The following is a 20,042-nucleotide window of genomic DNA, read 5'->3' as shown; positions in this document are numbered from 1 at the left end:
TATCTGTATTGTGTCTTTACTGCGTTTCCCTCGTACCTCACACTATAGGAGAATATATTAAAATAATAATAGAATAGTCTGCATATGCACCAGATATGTTTGACTTAATTATAATAATAACATAGAATCGATATGGGTCACGTTTATTTCAAAGCAGTAATGTAACCAGAGCATCGTTATGAGATCTTTAGTTTCCATGTAAGGCTTGTAAATGCTTTAAAAAATTGTGTAAGCTTTCTTTTGATATTCATGCATTCAACAATATAGGTTTATTAATCTTTCACTAAAACAACTGGGCTTCAGCTTCACTATAAATGCATTGTTATTGTTATATTTTATGTATTGCTGATTGCGCATGTCATTAGTAAAATTAATGATCATCGCTCATTCAAATCAACAATCAACTTTGAAGCAAAACAGCACGATATAAATAATGATATTAAATTTTACTCTCTCGCCACTTGGCAATAAAGCACTTCCATTGTCACTGACAATACAAACCGTATAGTCTGGCCGAGCGACTTCTACCACGCTATAAAAATGTGCAAATTACTATGGCAAGGAAACGGTGCCAGCTGTATTCATCATTCAATTTTTCCGTCGTTCCATTGCATTGGGCAGAGCTGGCCCTTTTTTAAGTCCGAGAGAATAAGCCAACTGAAAGGCGCCGGAAGAGAAGACATCATAAACTGGCAACGTCGTGTGAGAAAATAATCGATAATTCCAATACTTCGTCATGTTTACTTCTTCTTCAAATAAATGATTTGGTCTTATTTGAACAAATTAAATAATAATAATAAAAAACAACACGAAACATGCAATCGACAACTGTCAAGAAATATGTGAAGTACCCTTTTTAAAGCAAAACAAAAACATTGTATAAAATAAAGAAGAAAAAGTAATTTTATTCACATAGCAATTGAGTCTTTGTTTCATGGTTCGAAATGGCGAACCATTTATTTTGAATGAGAAAAAAACGAAATGCGAATACCAATCCCAAACCAAACGAAAGAATACTGGATTTTTCCATAACCCGAAAATTAATGACAGCCACGCGTATTACGCTGAATGCGTAAAGAGTACGAAAACAGTCACCGAACCGTTCAGTGGGCACTGGGACGGACTTTACTCGAATTAATCGTAAAAGCTATTAATTTCCCCTTTTTGCTCCGTTTGTTTTCGCAATGTCTTTCGTATTGTGTATAAAGACAAGCAAACAGAGCAAAAAGCTCTATTGCACTGTCCTTCGTGCGGTTCTGGCCAGGGTTTAATTTCTTTAGAACAATTCATAAAACAGGTGGAAGGAATGATAAAGCACCAACATTTGGGAGTAAAAATGAAGTGAATAAAAGCGACACGTTCATAATTAATTACTGGCAATGATATATTCTTGGAGACGCGCCATAATTTTATGTTCCATTTAATCATATTGTGTCAGAGTGTACAACAAAAAACATTAACAACTTACGAACGCTGAAAATTTTAAATGTTTTGCTGACAAACGATTTCCAAAGCCCTTCCTGGAACAAGAATTTCCATTGCGTCAATGTCTATTTAAAGCCCTTTTTTACACCATACATTCTTTAACTAGAACCGACATCCAAACGACTTGCATTAGTCCTGTGCTAGCCATCGATTTGGGTTTAAAAAAAACCTAGCAGACTGATTTTTACTGTCCTTTTATGGTGCTGGGTCTCCCGAACGTGATAGTGTACAAAAATAATCTCCAATGGGATTCTTGCAACCAACGACAGGTTTATTGAATGGCATTTTCTGCTCCTATTGACAAATTGTGTTCCAATTTCTTATCTCAACCCAACAACTAAAAAAGGAAAGCACATCCTCACAAAGAGCTGTCTTCCTTGGGTTCTTTTTCTGATTCGAAAAAAAAAAAAATACTTGTTCGAAATTCATTCCATCACTGATCCTTCCAACAGTCATTACGGACACCGAAGCATACCGCCTTCGAAGCAATCATTTGCAAATACTCACCCATAAGCTGTACGGAAATTTCACAGCAATCCTCTACCTCTTGCTGCGTCCAACCGTTGTGTCATTTTACCTACCTACCTTTCTAGGAGGACGAACAAAACAGTAAAGCCCAACCGAAAGAAAGCAAAAGTACCTTTTTCATTCGTATCGATCTTTTCCTTTTCGCTTTTTGGCCGGCAAACGGCTTCAATTGGCTATCGTTTGCCGGAACCGAAAGAGTTCCAACTTTCGAGAATAGATGCGCAACTCGATGGTGGCGTCGGTAGGACATCCACTTTTAATATTTTCTCTAACAAATGCGCAAATACCTTCGATTCCTGTCAACGAATCTCTCGATGCGTTCGGGGAGATAGAAAGTTGGAAAAATGAACACTTTTGCCAACGCTTGGGGACGGTGTCTTTCTTCACTCTTTCTTTCGTTACATTCCCACCATCCTTACAGCAAATGACAAGCGTAGAAAAAACCTTCGAAACGGACTTTCGAGTTTTACTCGCAGAAATTCGTTCCACTCATAGCCCACCCTCCACCTATCCTGTCTAATTCAATTCACAAGAGGTTTTTTAGGAAGTATTTCAAACTAGCTTTTTTACCAATGATATCATATATCACCTTGGATTAAATTTTTTTTTTTGTTATTTTAAGCTTCACTTGTAAGACGGAGCATAAACAAAGTGACATTTGTGATAAGTAAGGGCAATGTACCCTTTATCATACATTTGCACCTTTTTGGATGGGTTGATGCTACAAAAAACAAACGAAAGCTAATCTTTTCGTATATTTGGCGTAAATGTCCTACACGGACAAGCCGTCCTGTACAGGCTTTCGAGACTTTATTCAGTACCACGCAGCCGGATAGTCATTCCTTGCTACGAGGCGACTGTCCATGTTAGGCGCGAAAATTCATTTATCCGTTCAACTTGAATATTATTTCTTTTTAAAAGTTTCCACTCATAGCTAATCGCTTATAAGAAGCACACACTACAGACATTACCGGAACATATTTTCGAATGTTTGCTATGTTCGATACAACACCATTAAAAACTATATGTGGAAAGACAAACCTCTGGTGTATCGTGATTAACCTCCAAATGCAGTACAAAGGAGCCCATATCTAGCTCAGTAACTAACTATCATAGACGTTGATGGTAAAAGTTATAGGGGAACCTGGGGCAAAATGGTTAGGTGGGGCGGAATGGACATCTGCATTATTGGCAAATTAACACGTTTATTATGACTTAACATGATTGAAACTTATCAAATTCAATGTTTAAAGCCCACCATGAATGTTTCATAACCTCAGATTTCAAAATAAGTAAATCAATTAGCAAATAAAATGTTTGCTCAAAACGATGTAATTTTCACCGTCATGAAATTAAACTTTTGTAAGAATTTCACATGGGCCGGTCTGATGGTACAATCATCAAGTCGTACGACGTAACAACAGCCCGCCATGGGTTCAAGTCCCGAATAGACCGTGTGCCCATACGTATGACTGACTATCCTTCTATGGTAACAATAAGTCACTGAAAGTCAAGCTCACTTCACTAGTGGGTACAGGCAGGCCTTGACAGACAACAGTTGTTGTGCCAAAGACGAAGAAGAAGAAACATGTGAAATGTTTCACTCGGGGCAAAATGGTCGCAACAATATCAATAATCAACAATAGCTCTACAGAAAAAAACTGTGCTGTATGAAGACTCTGTCGACAAGACAAATTACTGACAACACATGAAATATTGAAATATTCCAGCATTTTACTAAATCATTCTACAAAACACTTTAATGCTAAGCTTAAGTCTTTAGTCTAACAATTCTATCAAGATGCAAGAGTTTAAACCTTAGCCTAAAGTTCAATGTTGTGGTCCATTTTGTCCCTTTGTTTTGATGTGTTTTGACATTTCGTATAAGAGCACTTTGCCCCATAACAAGGCCATTTTACACCCCAAAATACATTTTCATGACTTTTGACGTTGATTTTTGAAATTCATTTTAAACGTATATATTTGTTATCAATGCGTAAATGCGTATTTTAGTATCGATTGCCGTTAAAGTGACAGTGTACAGTGTTTTAACCAATATGATATAGACCAAAATCCTTAACAGGTCCTTTTAACATTTTAGTTACAACTATAGTGCCCAATACCCGCATTCTACTTTTCTAGGTTTAATCAGATACTCAACAAATCACGTTATGACACAACATGTTGGATCTTAAAGTGCTTCAAAAACTTCTGCTATTTATCATTAACTTCATTCCTCCTTAAATCAATTGGACGAAAACACAACAGCACGTTATTGAAAACTTTTTCTTACTAGCAAATCTGCCTTCCCGTTGGTAACTACTTTCCAGCTACTAATTGCCACATTCTAAACACTCGATCATAATCAGATACGTCCTTACCTTCAGTACAGCTACGTCTGTTAGTTTTCTGTTCTAATCACTACCATAACTATGCCTAGCAAATCCATTATTGTGCATGCTTCACCTCATGTACGTTGCAACAATGGGGCTCTACCAACAGGGTGCAAACGTTTTCCCGCTCAGTTTTCCAGGTAACGATGAGGCTGAATCTAACGGAAAGATAAAACTTTCCCCTGTTTCGAGTGCATGCGGGAGCACTTTAATGTATCCTTAATTGCACCGCGTGCACTAAAATGCACTCTTCCAAGCACAGCTATTGCAGAGCAAGTACGATGTCAATATCCGTATGTACACTCCACACCGTACACTACAAGTACCCATCCTCTACCAGCAGCAGAAACGGTGACCCAATTCGGTGGGAAGTTTGCGGTTTCTGGAAATTACCGAATATGTGGAGTTGCTGTTAGTTTTTCAACCGTACACCAAACACTGCACACCGGTCCAGTTGGTCGTTGAACCTTCGACAGAGATGCAAGTATGATTTCCGATCTTTACACCGGAAAGGATGTACCTACGGAAGATTGTACGGAAATGTGCTCCCGTTTGATGGAACGGCTTCCAGAACGGCTGTTAGAAAACAACGAACCATACCCAACGTAGGTGAGCTGCCACTAGACACATACACAAAACAGTTAGGTGTTCAAGCAACGATAGAAAAGAGCATGAAGTAACGTTTTATCATCGCCGGCAGTGCGATAGACGATAGAAAGCTAACAATTACGGTTTGACAGCCGCACGGTACACCATTGGCATCAACCGAACAATACCATTCATGCGGCTATAGTGGCCCATGTTGCAAAGGAGAAACATCGACCAGTACGAGTTCCAGACGAAACACATCCATTTTTGCGTGCGAAAATTCAATAACACGTAGCGGAGGCGTAGTTCGCTGGTTTGCAGAAATTAACCCAACTGGCATTAAGCCACCAGTACACAATCCTCTATTGACTGCAGTATGCAGGTATGAACCGAATTCACTGAAAACGGGAGCATAGTAAACGTAAAGAATGACGATTGAAATCGAAGGTAAACTACATGCGGTAGCAATGTAAAACCTTCACACTTAAGGGCATTTTACGTTCCTCATTGTGAGGTACAGCATGGGATGACATTTTTTTTTATTTAATTTTTAATTTTAAGCTTACGGTAGTATATTTACGCTTGTATTAAATTCTTCTTCTTCTTCTTTGGCTCAACAACCGTTGTCGGTCAAGGTCTGCCTGTACCACTAGTGGGCTTTGGCTTTCAGTGACTAATTGATTTCCCCCTATAGCAGGATAGTCAATCCTACGTATGGCGGCACGGTCTATTTGGGGATCGAACCCATGACGGGCATGTTGTTAAGTCGTACGAGTTGACGACTGTACTACGAGACTGTACTTGTATTAAATTAAAAACGTTAAAAACGCTGTGTGTTGGCTTTATTTCATGTATTCCATCGTGCTTACTTGTTCCATAAAATCCACCTTTTTCAACATTTTCTTTGTTTTTTGTTTGACTTAGCCGTATTCGGCAGACTAAACCTAAATCTTAATCACGTGACTTGGGTAAATAAAGATTTATCCGATTTGTAATAAACCATCATTTTGAAAACTGCTTCGAATACTTTGAGTGTAAAAAGTATACAACAAACTTCAAACATTTACTAGTTACTACACATTGAAATCATGTACCATCTTACCCCACGAACACGCTACAGCAATGATTGGCGTGCAGGTGTCATGACCATCAATTACTATGCAATTACATGGCCCTCCCTGTACCGCAATGTTTTCACCATCCGAATCTGTTTACTCAGCGGATCGGCTCCCCTACAGATACGCAAATAGCTAGTTTATAGAATGGAAGAGGCCATGCTCTTTTGCTGTATTCTTATCAAAAACGCATCAGTAGAGTGATTCCGGTTACAGCAAATCGCTAACGTTGATTGCTTTTGATCTGCTGCAATGCAACGACCGCTTTCCTGCAATTTCATCGCTTTCGTTCACATGATCGATACGTTCCATGCTGCGCAGTGTGGTATATTAAAATGCATGATCGGATAATTGTTGACTTCGGGAGGTTTAGATCGTAATCGGTTAATCATACAGCCCGGTTTGAGCGAAACAGTTCAACTTTATTGCTGTGCTGATGTACGACGTGGTGTTCATCCCTTGTTGGCTATTATTTCTCAATTATCTGTTGTTATATGTTGACTACCACTCAGTATAGGACTGAAGCGCATGGCTTCTCAATGGATGCACGAATTTAACACACTTTCAAGCATTCATTTTTAAGAAAATACATTACAAGAAGAAGATTGCTTCTAACTTTTAAAATACTTGAGATTTTATTCGCGCACAAATTATTATAGACCAACTGCACCAGTACCAATATCGAATATTCCAATTGGTCTGGTGATAATATGGTGATAATATCCGGCACCAAGACAGAGTTAAAAGGTGGATGGAATTTACGCATTAAGAAACACATCCAAGCTACATCATTCCTATACAGATCACCCGACCCGAAAAGAAGATAGAAAAATGCTCCATTTTACTGATCAGCGAACCGTGTCACTACTGTGATTGAACCACTTCCATCCACACCTCTCTTCTCTCCAACCTAGTTCCATTCCTAGTTGAAAACCTTGACACTCACACACAATAGTACATTAATTCTATGGAATAAGAGCAATCCATTCGAATGCAGTTGTTTGCCATAGCAAAATCATCCCCGCCTATCCCCACCACTCAACGCGAATGCAATTGAGTACTGCTGAAAGACAGACGGTGCGGTCGCTATTCTGTTGGTTCTGGGTGTGCTTCCTCTAATCGTATGAAACGTACAAATCTCCCAACAGTTTCAGTGACCATGAAAACACCATTTCACCTTGCAAACGAACAGCCGCATTCCGGTTGATGCTCTTGAAGTGCCATTCCATTCTTCTTTTTTTCTCTATTTTTACTTCTCCATAAGCTGCATCATTTGGAGGTAGCGCCAAACGCTCCACAATTCAATGCAATTATTATCCGTCCGATTAAGGTTAGGGATTGAATTTTGCATATGCAAACCACCCGTCACATGTGCATTGTGCTTTCTACTTGGCTCTGAAATTTATATTCTAAATTCCAGCAAGCCAACCAGAACGTTTGTAAAGATACCAGGAAGAATAAATATATTATTCGAAAATGAGCATTCCAACCATAACAAACATATGCCACCAACAAATACGTGCATAGTTTGATCAAAACTCTTGCATATTTGTCAAACATTTAATCCGGAGAGTAAGACAATCATTCGAATTATTTTGGATGAACTTTTATTAAATTTTTCAAAACACATAACATTTATATATAACAATTATGAAATTATTACGAGGGGACGGTCCATACGAAGGAACGCACGAAATCCTATAATAATATCATTATTTTTTTTACGTATGAGCTTAGGTTATAAATATTGTACCAACACAGTTCACAGTTCAACACAGCTTTTGCTTTTTTTTCGTACATAATTTTTTTTTAAGCATTGTTCATTATTTATATTTGTCATTTTTTTGTCATGGCTAACAAAACACGACATTTACTTGTACATGCACATTTACTTTTTCTTCGTATTTTATAAATAATATCATCACAGATGGTATTTTCATTATTGCTCTTTTTCATCGCTTTAAACAAAAATAAATTAACATATCAATAAACTTCAAATTTATGATGACAAATGACACAAACAACACTTCAATTGAAACCCTACACAGTGGAACATAAATGAAAAAATCAAAAAACAGGTTACTGGCCAACATAAACAAAACAATAATCCACTCATCCCGCAGGCATTGTGACAACATTTTGCAACCTTCTATCAGTGGTTTCATGTGTGTACGATTCTAATGGATGCAATGAAATTTCCGATCAAAATGACACGTATGGTGCATCAATTAAATGAGTACCAGTGCAACACCATACTTGCAGTGTAAATATAACATATTCCATTAGGTGAAGTGCAAAAAATATTTGCTACCTTTGATATCAACCCATATTTTCAGATTAACCAGAAAAAGATCAAAATAACATTCAGAGCTGCGAATCTCGATGCAATTTGAATTTTCGCGAAACACATTGTGTTTTCCCATCAACAGCGAATGAGTAGCGAATTGTAGCGCGTATAAAACGATTTTATACTGTATCAGCATATAAAACAAGAGAACATATCATGACGACAGCGAGCGGCTGATGCATTATGAATAAAGCTTTCAATCATTTTATCCATTATCATTCGTCTACCTCCGCATGAAATGGTTCCAGTGACGCATATCGTTAATGATATTTTCTCATCCGTTTTCGGTTCGGCATATGGATGATATGCCATATACAGAAAAAGTCATAAATAAAAATTAATTTCTCTTCAAGCGCTTCAATTCCAGATAAGTTCATGTTAAACTTCCATCTCATTCGCAACAAAATAATTTATCTCCAGTACAGTAAATGTAGATCCCCATTTCCGCTAATCAATAAAGTGTCGCACGTAAAGCTCACCTCACGCACCACTTCACCAACTTCTCTCCGTATCGGGTAGGAAGGGAAGGGAGGGTGAAGGCGAGAGGAACCGCAAATCAATTTCCAATCAACCGAAGGCTCCCTGCTAAGGATGTGGCCACCAACCCGCAATGGAAAGCGTCAGTGCCGCTAAGTCCTCACCAGTGAAAGTGACACCTGCCTGACAAAAGGCAAATTATTCCCATCACCCCCTACCCCGGCCAGCAATCGCTAAGCCCTCGTTAAGTGGTCGTGAACGCGAAATCATAAGGCAGGTTGTGGCAGGAGAATATGTGTGGGTGTGTAGGGGCGAACCGTCAAAGACATAAGCTGGCGCATAAGCGAATGTCAGGTGGGTGGGTATTTCGAGGGACAAAAAAGAAATAAAACGACACGACAAAGGTAACCTTGCCACTCAAGCTGTGCGTAACGGAGCGATATGAAATCGGTCTCGCCTACCCAATTCCAATTTCATCGATTCGTGGAAACATTCAATTCATCGTTAATTCAATTTAAGGATCTGCGGCTGCGTCAGACCGAATTTTGGCTGCCGAGTAGATTGGTTGTTTGGCCGCTAGTTTGATTGTTTCTTACTTCTCGCGAAGGCTTTTTAGCCATTGGGGCGAGAAAGTACTCATTTTGAACACGATACATAAAAATTAACGCAATGTGCTTATAATAGTCTTGTCTCAACCTAGACATTTCGGATTTAATGTCTATAGAAAACTAACTGTCATTTACAAGGCTTGAAATTAACACCTTTTTTATTTGCTAAGGCAGCATTCATCAAAATTTGATAAAGAACATTTTTGATGAACTGGGTCCGGTCATTTTGCATCTGCGAATTAGAATTCTATTCATTTAATTCGGATTTATACAAATATTAGAAATACTGTATTGCAAAGCTGGCTTAGTAGTGTAGTTGAAATTATTGCTAATACTTTTTACTCGTTTTTATTTTCTAGCAGTTTTCAATACTCCATTTCAGCTTGCTGCCACCAACACCGATATCCGTTGTGACACAATCGTGCCGTTTACCGAATCCGTCGCAATAGCATGGCGCTTCATTTTCTAAAGAAAATACAAATAATACAGCCAACCAGAAACACAGCAGCTACATCTGCGATGGAAATTTTGATAATTCCATCAAGAGCAAGATTAATTATTTAAATCACATCCATTCCACCGAAAAACGAGAAAGTGCTGAATGTTGATGAGGTTAAATCGATTATCACCGACGACCGGTGCGGAACGGCTCAGCCCATGAAACCCCTGGAAACTGGAATATTAAATAATAATGAAGCCATATCTAAATATAGACTGGCGAATGGTACCGAACCCTGAGCCCGGTGTACAGGATGGCGTAAGAAATGAACAATCCGTAGCGTACTTGAACTTGCAGCAAAGCGTTCATAAAAATACTTGCGTTGGTGAAAAACAAACCATGTGAATGACATTTCCTTCACGAAATCTTCGTTAGGTAACAATCAACTTTTAACTTTCATCTTCTGAGTATCGTATGTGGCTTTTAACCAAGCCACAGAAGCTTTCATATTTTTCGTAGAAATAACTATCTCTGATACATCTCATTGTAAGTATACCGTACCACAAACGGATCCGCAAAACCACAAAATCATCATTTATTGCCGAACCGCAACACCATTGTGCATGACAGATTACAAAGAAAACCACAAGGTAATGTGATATATAATGGCAACCATTTTGGAACAATTTGCGACTTGAGTAACGTTAAGAAATCCACTATGAAAGCCTAACGCAATGGCAAAAGATACCATTAGATACCATCAAAAGCAAATTAGTCCTGCTCACCAGAATCAAAAAGCACATTTATTTTACTTATTCATATCATTATTTTTTCAGCCCTTTACAGAAACACTTACCCATGACTCATGCCCCCCCTCCCCCTCAACAGCAAATCCTGCAAACCATTAGCACTGCATTTGGCACCCGGTTTTCTGTGTGACGCAATTTCAAGTCCACTGCAAGATAGCCTTGCTAGCATTAGAATGCCCAACCATCACGGGGCCAACCAGTTAATGGACAGTAACGCGACGATAATTACTCCCATTAGCGAAAGCCTTTTTCCCGCGAATGCTTTGAATGAGCACTTTGCCATACACCCCGTTCAGAAAACTACCACAAAGAAAGCCGGCCTACAGCCGGCCAAAACGGCCAGCCCCTTTTTGCCATTTATCAACTACGGCCAATCTTTTGACCAATCCTAACTCTTCCGCACTCATTCCCCCGCGCTCCCAGACGTGACAAATCACGTCCGGTGATAAAATGAGCTCCGAGTGGGTCGAGCTTTGTAAAGTGTTGCTCCATTTTGCATTTACCCCAATGGCCCCTTCCGTGTTGGGCTGAGCCTTTCGGGAAACTTCAACATTCATCAGCCCCCGGAATGGTGGTGGTGGTGTGTGTGTGTGTAATGCGAGGCAGGAAAGGGAGATGGGTAGAAAAATATGATCCTTCCGTTTTGGGGCGGCCAAGTGATTATTCACGCCGGTACCACGATCAAACCAACCCCGAAAGCTGTCAACGATGGCGTCCTGTCCGAATATTCTGATGGCTGATGATGAACCGCTGAGGCTGCCAAAAACCCACATCATGACAGCACCACGACAGTGCCGGCGGTGGAGGTTAGCGCAATCACCATTACCAACACCCCTCTGCCTCATTTCTTCTCATGCCTTGCCATTCTTCGCTTATCATAATCCATGCTTTCATCATCATTATCTATGTGCTGAAATCTCATCCTTTACCACGCTCGTTCCTATCGTTTGTCGGTGCCCTTGGCTATATGTCTCTACTCCTGCCTAGGTCCACATACCGGAGAGCATGAACTGGTGACATTAGGATTTTTGTTGTTTTAATCCTGACGTAAATTGAGTGTCACGAAATTATTTTTCAATTGATCCGAATAGTCGAGTAAAACCATTTTTAGTTGGAAGCAACACGTATTGAACCATATTGGGAGTCACGTTGATCAACTGCAATAACAAAAAATGCTTAAAGCTGGTATTTATTTAGAAACATTTGTTCTAAAATTCATAACAATAAAATTCGTTTTTAAAACTCATACTTTATTCCTTGTTCATTAACCTCAAAAGAATTACTCTCTCTCTCTCTCTCTCTCTCTCTCTCTCTCTCCTCTCTCACAAAGATACAACCCAAACAACACAATGAAATATAAAGAGATATACTTTAGTGCTGTATGACTTTTTGTCCTAGCCATCAATCATTCATTCATGTATCTAGCTTACAGAACCTTTGAGATTGACCTCAAGCAGGGCCTCAAACACTGAGCATTTAATAATTTATCATTGTAAAATCACAGCTCACTGCATATTTACCTCCGATTATGCAGGCATACAGTTCCCAAATCGAAAATGGTACCGCATACCATCCTCTAGCACGGTTCTCTTCATACCAAACGTACACAAACACACATATTAACAACTTCATTATTAAACTACACCGTGACATTCATCAGCAAAGTGCCGGCTCCGGCCCGGTTCGGCTGCAACTGGCGGAGCGACAACATAATTACAGACTCGCCTGAACAATCATCACCAGCTCAATATGATCAAACAATTTCCATTTCGTCACCCTCTCACCGGAATGGTGCATTTGCGTTGGAAAATCGATCATTTGCATTGCAGGCTGGTCAACTCGCTTGGGAAAGTATGTCGCAGCCGAAATGTGGCACTTGCATCCCGACTCAACGCCACACTTAATCAACGATGCTTCCCGCGCCGGTCGCTGACCTAGTACCAGTAGTATGTGCTCCGGTGAATATTAATTATAATGAAATTCGATCATTTATTTATCAACTATTCAGCTGGTCTGGTCCCCGGGATGATCTCAAAACTACCACCAACCAACAGAACGACAGACACTGGCAGAACACATGCGCACTTGTTGAGAAATCGATTGCCCGAATCGCCCGGTTTCAGGTATGCTGCCTGGTGTCCCAAATCCGGGAATGCTTCCGGTTCTGGGCTGAGCACGAAAATCATTTCCCGGCGGAAGTGCGACCGGCCGGTGTGCGCTGTTATATATGCTGTTGTCACTACAATTCAAAATGAAAGGATAACACACGCTCGTGCCATGCTTGTGCTTTGCTACCTTTGTTCTCAAATGCCGGCCCGCATCTAATTAGCGTTTGGTGGCATGGTGAGAGAAGATAAAATTGTCGCAGCTTAAATATTACCATGTAATCATGATATTTCCTTCCTGAACGCGTTGGTTAAAAGCCTGCCCATAATTACACAGGGTGCACAGTTGGTCCAAAGCACAGTTTTCGATTAATTATTTCAGAAGTCGAATGAAATCTTACAGTATTTATTAAACCTTCAAAACGTACAAAAACTGTTCAAACAAAGTGTATTAAAGTTTCTAGACCTTCTAGCTCCGTGTAGAATGCGCTCGGGAAAGGAAAAACTAAAATCCCATTAGCTTTTTCTCTCACTAAATGAAATAAACTGGCACTAAAAGCATTGAAAACTTTTCTGCCCCTTAAGTTCCTGTGAACGCTCAAGAGTCAGTCAGACAACTCAGCAATCAACGTTCGGCACTCGGTGCAACTTTTTCAATGGCACTGCGTTTATACTGTAGTGAGCTGACAGCTTGACGGTTCGTGATGCACCAACCAGTTAGTTGTTGTGTAAAACTGGCTAAAACTTCTACCAGAGAACATTTCCAAGTTTTGCCTCGCATGGCATGCTTCAAGAATCATCTACCGGAAGGAACTGTGCAAAGATGATGATTGGCGAGGGATGATTGTTCATTTGACATTTAAATTTTTTTAACAGTATGCGTGCGAAGCAATACGCATGAACTAATTAAAAAAATTAACCCTTAAATACATTCAAAGCTATATAAGCTAATGGGTTCTTCAGAATGGTTGACCTCACGGCAGTTTCAAACGATTGAGTTTTATTCCTACTTTCAACGTAATCAATATTTCCCACACATAAACTATATACAAATCATATAGTGCAATAAAGCAATGTAAACAATCTGAAGTAATTTAGATGAATTATGAGTTTTACCGCACGTACACTTGCAAGATCTCGCAGCATGTTTTAACCGTTCCAAGCGGCATAAATAACCACTGAACACTACACACGTCTGGCACCATAACGCCTTGCATTATTTGTAACCCTTCGTCCTCCCTCTGGCCTTCTTCTCTTCCACGAGGTAGCGTGCAGGTTCATTTAGAATGATGTATTATTTTTTGTCCTAGTTATTTTCCCTCCCTCCGCATGGCCTTCGTCTACGGTCAAATCAGCGGCCTGCATCCACCATACAAACATGCTGAATAATGTCTGCACGTATCGGTAGTACGCGGTCGTACGAAACACGGTTCCAAAATGGATGCAATTTATAAGCGGCATGATCGTGACACAAACTATTATCTCGCTACCAGTACGAAGTTTGGGAACGCTGGCAGCTGAACCAACTGACTGGCAAGCAGCTGCTGGTTCGGAAAACCCGGAAAACACTACATACTACAGTAGAGTAAAATCACGAGCTACTACACCAATCCATAACAGTATCATTAGTGAATGCCGTAGGGTTAGCGATCCCGTACGTTAAAACAGAACGGTAGCCAGAAAGGTCGTTCTGACATTTACAAACCCCTTGATTTCACATGCCGAAAATACGGCACTTCATACTGTAACCCCCTTTTAAGACAATCTTTCGCTTTTACACTTACCTGGCTTTTGTATTGTGGATTCCTTTAGGAGTTCCTTTATAATGATAACTTTTAAAAACTGGATTCCATAATCATCCCTCGATCGATGTGCTTCGTTAAACGTGACACACTTTCACACTGTTTTTTCAAAGCCATTTTCACTGAAGCCCCGCAAAGGTTTTACACAATTTCCACGCAAAAAGTCACTAGGCAGATTTCACACTGCCAATTTCTACATTGATTCAACAAAGATACACTTATTAATTCATACACATTTTGCACAACAGTTGCAGTTGCTAAAGCCTTTGAGCAGAAAGAAACAAAAGTAAAAATCAATTCAATACACAAATCAATACACAGCCAGTGAGCCACAAACCACGCCAGGCATAAGCGAACGAATGGAACGTTCCTCCAGGGCGAGATTTCACGTACGAAACAATTTAAAAAATCTCAAACCAACCACAGCACGGCCTGTTCGACCCCTTGGTCTGGAATCCTGGCTTCACTTCCCTTTTTTTCAATCAATACACTCCATTCTATTTCCTCGTAGCTTTATACACTTTCCACAATTTCACTTTTCACACAGAATTGTAAAGAAAAAACCAGCAAAAAACACATTCCGGTAGAGCGGAAGGAAAAGTGTTTAAGGAAATCACCACCATACCACTAAATGCTGCTGCGGTGAGATGGTGCTGAGGTTTTCTTAAATTCTTTCACTCAAAGCATCCCCCTGTACGCATATTTCTTTCATTTTTTTTTTTTTTGCTTCCGGACGTAACGAGATGAGCAACAGAAAAGAAAGACTTGGGGAAAAAAATCTTTACGCGTTTTCAGCCGCCCTTTAATCCTATCTATCGTTTGGTTGAATTCTTTGCCATCTCGTCCTGTATGCTGTACACAATTTCACACTATGCTTTGCTCACTACCTTGGACTATCGCCCATTTTTACACACAAACATGTACACACACATGTACACACAGAAAATCCATTCATCATTCACTCATATATCACGCTCTCTCGGCTCCTCGATCTGTTCACATATGGCATCCTTTGATGGGTTTGCACTTTCTACTAAATTGCTCCACACACTCGCATTCTCACACCTTTGCGTTGGCCTCGGGTATGATTAAGATGCATATAAATGCGTGTGTGTGTGTGTGTGTGTTGGTGTGGGTGTGTGTTTGTTGAGTGTATATGTATGTGTGGATGTGGTTGTTGATTTGAAATCACCAGGCGCCTATTTACGCGTGTTGCACTTACGTTGAAGAACGTCTCCACCGAGAAGCGTGTGTCACCCTGCTACTGAGCACCCCTTCTTATTACCACCTGCACGCTTTTTTTTCTTCCTCTCCCTTTTTTCCGACAGCAATGCTGGTCACGCACGCATGTCGCCTGTCTGCTGCGAATGGGCTATGACTTTCGTCTACCAACGAGAGCAAACGATAACTGAGATGAAAACGCAATGGGAAAACTCGTTTCACCGAGACCGAATCCGAAACACACGGAAGCTTGTTTCCGCAATCAGCGATGAGTTCGCTTCCCCTCCGGAGGGTGTAGAAAAAAAATACCACTCACCCAGACACTCACCAACGCATCTTAAGCGGGGCGAGCTACGGTATAGTGAGATGGAACTGTGTCGGCGCTCATGCCGCTGTCGCTGCTCACACTCACTCATTTTCCCGCGAGCTGCATGAGCGGGAGCAAAACAATTTTTTGCCAGTGTCAGTTGCCAGATGAGATCGTGAAAATGAGTCCCTATCAACCAGATACGATGATGAAATAACAAAAACAAAGAAGTAAAGTTGACTCCATGAAGATAAACATATAAAATTATTCTGAATTTTTCATTACTTACATCAGGTCGTTTTTGTTTTCCTTTAATCGATCGGGCATTCACCCACGATTCTAAGGTTAATTTTATGTTCTGAATAATTGTTATCAATCTTGCATCGGACGTTGAATATCAGGCTATAAATAAGCAAACCAATACCACCGTTACGGTTCAAGTCTCCAACCCATTATCCTTAAGATAGCACATGCATATTTTCATTTGATTTATAGTTAACCCTGACGTTCCAGTTCCCTACTGCGGTGGAATGCAAACACACGCATACATGCGTTTCTTACATGCCCCGATCTATTATTTCCCTTCCCACTGAACCGGCGCCACTGAGAAACAGTGTCGAACCCTTTACAAAAACCAGATGCTTCTACCTCTCTTTGCTAAACCTCTTGGAGAATCCACAACATGTACTATGTTCTCGAGGGCCCGACCCCGTTCCACATTCGTTTCATCCATCTAGCCCGGTTATGCTGACCAACACAATAACGCACCGAAGACAGTCTCGCTACCGTTTTCACTGGATTTTACCAGGTTTGCCGGTGAGGTATTAAAGAAAATAAACGAATGAACTGAGAAAATATCTTAGGCAGCCCCATTACTGAAGCGCTATCGTTCACCGAGTCCACTCGTTTCTTCACCACCGCTCCTTTTCCGAAACGTACATCGATTTATTTCCACTATTTCAATACCACGATCATCGCTTACCTTCCGTAAACTACGCATTTAATTCGACCACACTAGGTTAAATGCGGTTCGATTCTATCCCATCCGATAGCGTCTTTATTTCCCAAACACAAGATACTTTTTCGAAGCATCCGTTCGCTGCTTTACCCATCGTCCATCGTGAACGTGTAAAGCTGACCGGCGGGAACTAAACACTCGACCAAGGTACGTAGTTCAGCTTCAAAGTGAAATATCCATTTGCCTAAAAGAACGCATTGCAGAACACACTGAACCGGCTCCGGAAGACCATAATTTGTTGCACTGGAATAAGAGAAAGTTGAAGTGGTTATTTTTATACCTAACCAAAACCATCGTTGAGGCTGTGGTACATACGAATTGTTACATGGTGAGTTACCCACAACTAAAATGAAAACCGTATTGGTCAATATTCAATAGGCCACCGTTTGATGTACTATCTCTCTGTGATTTTTCTATCAAAACAACCAATAACGAAATCAACTTCAAAACGCATTCGTTCTTCAAGAAAATTCTTAACCATTCAACCAATTCCCCAGCAAACGATTGTCCTTCTATTCAATGTGATATCATTGTTAAATATATTATAATTTTAATAAACATTTAAAGTATTCATTTCCACCTCTCCACCAGTCACAAACACACGCCCACCAATCATGTAAACCGCTTTCAGTTTTAGTTTGTTTATCGATTCACTGCAAGAGCAATTTGTCCGCCCGTGTTCGAACTTAACGATCCGTCTTACCTGTGACCGACGATGTGGTCTGCCAATTTGTCGCTTGTTGCCAATTTTTCTTACACCATTCTATTTACTCTTCGTGCCGTGTACTTTACGCGCTCCCAAAATAAGATAGAAGAACCAATACGATCGATAAACATCAGCTCGAGTGTTGCTTGCTGTCCATCACGAAACATGTTAGCCAATTTGTGTGTTTGGTTGTGGTTGAAGTTGGTTTAATTATTGTTCCACTTACCTTCCTCCCGTTGGCCCCGGGCATGATTCTGACCTTGTCGTGCTCGACGTTTTCGACATAGTACGCACCAACCAACCTCTGTCCATTCCAATGAACTTTGATTTGATCGTTTTGTACCTCCGTAGCATTGCACCTTCTCATTGCCTGAATCTGTGATTTATTTTCCATGAATTATGTTTAGCTTGATGATTGTACTGTATACTTCCTGGTGTAACTAGCTCCAGACCTGTTTACTATCGTTTTATTTGACGGCAGGAACGTTATAACAAACTTACTAAGAACTGTACTTATATTTCTTTCGTAAATTGGACCAAAATATGCAAAAAAAAAAAATTAGTAAAACCACAAACAGGCATACAAATCTCACAAACTCACATGTTGTCAGCGGAAAGTTTACTCATTTCGTCCAGGGCCAGAAACCGGCCTGGAACAATAAAAGATAAGTAGACACGAAAAGCGTGTTTCGGTTGCTTGAAGGGCAAAAATATTAATTAATTTACTTGATACGCACTCCTTGTTTGTGGCTTGGGTCTGCATGCATATGGGTCGGAAAAGTGGTTCGATTTATTGCCACAGTAAACTCGTACCTCGGTACAACAACAGCATTACGTTAATTACGTCAGTAATTTTGCTAAACGACAAAATTTCGTCTCAAGCTCCTTGACTCACATGATTTGTGTTTGCAGTTATTTTATATTTACTTTGATTTAGTCATTTTTGTAACAAATGACATGATTAACTCGAAAGCAGGTTGGTTTACAAATTCTTCACTTGGGAACCGTTTCAACCTTCCTTCAATCTCCTTCCAATTTCATTACACATACCGCACGATCTGGATTGCGCTAGCGAATAATCTAATTTTGACGGCAATGATGAATGCTGCTTAACCCGAACGCGACGGTCAAAATGTATAGACGTGTGTGTCAACAAAAATCGCATCATAAGCACCGCCTTTCACTCACCCAAACGCACAGACAAGATACGAAAGAAACGATATGTTATAATGTATGAGATGAACAAGAAGAAAAGAGGCAAGAGCAAAAAAGAACAATCTCATCAATAATGCATTTAATCTCTTCGCGGTCTAATGTGAAGCTGGCTGCCTGCTTGCGGTTCTCTCTGTTGCTTCGCCAACTGATTGCTTTCATATTTTATTACGGCCTTTTTGTCGTTTGCCACAAACACATCCACGCAAATACTTATAGGCATATATTTTGGTAGCAGATTTTTCATCTGTGTGGGTTTGAACCGAAATGGCCTCCGGAGTTGTTTTGTGTGCGACGCTGGGAAAACCATCATGGTGACGATGACGTACACTTCTGGCCTCCGCAGTGTCTTCCTAACCGCAGCAGCAAAGCTTTACGGTGCCGCGCACACAAAACCAACGCTCTAGGCGAAGAACGTTGTTATCGTTTGATAGCATCGGTTGATTATGATTGATGGATGGATCACTTTCGCTGCCATTGACGTGTGTTGTTTCATTTTTTATCAGCACCAGCACCGCCCTGTTGGCGAACTCTTTAACGCAGCGCCAAAAGGTCCTTCAAGGCGACGGTCCGCTCGGGACCGTTTTTAGCTTAGCAAAGCTCGTACGGGAGGTGGATCGAGCGTCTGCTGTAAAGTGAACTCTTGTGATTCAAAATAATACTTTTATCGCTTTTTATTTTTTGTGTAAAAATAACACTGACGACAGAAGCGCTTTGTTTGACAAGCGTAGCGCTCTGCGGTGCGATTCGACAGTGTAAGCGCCTAAATGTAGGCAACCCTGTGTGACCGAGAGTTTACTTTGATATTAGTGCATTGGATATTGATGCATGACAACAAACAGTTAAGTTAAAGCAAAATATATTAAATGATGAAAGTTTGAT

The 20,042-nt window shown here is 40.3% G+C and overlaps 1 protein-coding gene across 4 annotated transcripts in view; it reads right to left on the bottom strand.

Moving 5' to 3' along the window:
- The window catches only part of LOC120895195 (5-hydroxytryptamine receptor 1-like), a 48,152-nt gene extending 32,066 nt beyond the window's left edge, over positions 1-16,086 (bottom strand). For 3 of the 4 annotated variants that reach the window (XR_005738296.1, XR_005738295.1, XM_040298311.1), the window contains exons 1-2: positions 15,919-16,086; positions 14,679-14,960 (exon numbers count right to left, since the gene is read on the bottom strand). The gene's annotated coding sequence lies outside the window, so the exon portion shown is untranslated. The remainder of the gene's footprint in view (positions 1-14,678; positions 14,961-15,918) is intronic. The other variant, XM_040298312.1, reaches the window with a different exon arrangement.
- Positions 16,087-20,042: the final 3,956 nt, after the last annotated feature.

The sequence above is a fragment of the Anopheles arabiensis genome, chromosome 2, assembly GCF_016920715.1.
Source record: "Anopheles arabiensis isolate DONGOLA chromosome 2, AaraD3, whole genome shotgun sequence".
NCBI classification, from domain to species: Eukaryota; Metazoa; Arthropoda; class Insecta; order Diptera; family Culicidae; genus Anopheles; species Anopheles arabiensis.
Note: the sequence above shows the minus strand (reverse complement) of the source record. Positions and strands in the feature narration are given on the sequence as shown.